Consider the following 1,321-nt stretch of genomic DNA (forward strand, 5'->3'; position numbering starts at 1 on the left):
ACTGCCGCATTCCAGGTCAGCCTCAAGGGCAGGCCAGCATAGAGCGAGTCTCAGTAATCTAACCTGGAGGTGACTGTTGTATGGATTACTGTGATGCATACACATTCTGATGAAGCTAGACTTCTGCAAGTAGCTTTTAAACAAAAGACTAGTTGGATCCGGTCAAAGAGTAATCATTAGGAGGACTGGTTAGGTTAGGTCTGTAACGATTCCTAGCACTTTCCTATAATCGCTTTTCCTAGCATGTTTTAATTATTAGTGTAGGAACTCAAAGCAATCCAATTGTTGAACTGGTCTCAACGGGTAGTATAAAAGGGGCTGTATTCAGGTGCTTGAGAGTCGGAATTAAGACTGCTGGGGAAAAGATCAACAACCTCAGATATGCAGACGATACCACGCTAATGGCAGAAAGTGAAGAGGATCTAAAGAGCCTCTTGCTCAGAGTGAAAGAGGAGAGCGCAAAAGTTGGCTTGAAACTCTACATCAAAAAAACCTAAGATCATGGCATCCGGCCCCATCTCTCCTTGGCAAATAGAAGGGGAAGTCGTGGAAGTAGTGACAGACTTCACGTTCCTGGGATCCAAGATCACTGCAGACGGTGACAGCAGCCATGAAATTAAAAGACGCCTGCTCCTTGGGAGGAAAGCGATGGCGAACCTAGACAGCATGATAAAAAGTAGAGACATAAGTCCGTATGGTCAAAGCAATGGTATTCCCAGTAGTGATGTATGGCTGCAAGAGTTGGACTATAAGGAAGGCCAGACGCCGAAGAATAGATTATTTTGAATTATGGTGCTGGAGAAGACTCTTGAGAGTCCCTTGGGCTGCAAGGAGATCGAAACAGTCAGTCCTAAAAGAAATCAACCCTAAGTGTTCCCTGGAAGGCCAGATAATGAAACTGAAGCTCAAATACTTTGGCCACCAAATGAGAAGGGAGCACTCACTGGAGAATACCCTGATGCTGGGAAAGACTGAAGGTCAAAGAAGAAGGGGACGGCAAAGGATGAGATGGTTAGACAGTGTTATCGATGCAACGAACAAGAAATTAAGCAAACTCCGGAGGACGGCGGAAGACAGGAGGGCCTGGCGTGATGTGGTCCATGGGGTTGCGAAGAGTCGGACTCGACAGTGTGACTGAACAACAACAACAAATTCAGGTGGTAGGCAGCTCCTCCTGCAAAGGAAAGTGGTGCATGTGAGGAGAGGGGAAACGCTGACACAGGTTACCAACTAAGACAGGATGGGCCTGGTGGGGAAGAAACGGTGCTGCTGTCACTGGGATTTGAGGTGACGATAGGGTGGCCAACTCACGGGAGGAAAA

Source organism: Gekko japonicus, unplaced genomic scaffold, assembly GCF_001447785.1.
Source record: "Gekko japonicus isolate JY-2015 unplaced genomic scaffold, Gekko_japonicus_V1.1 scaffold1785, whole genome shotgun sequence".
Classification (NCBI taxonomy): domain Eukaryota; kingdom Metazoa; phylum Chordata; class Lepidosauria; order Squamata; family Gekkonidae; genus Gekko; species Gekko japonicus.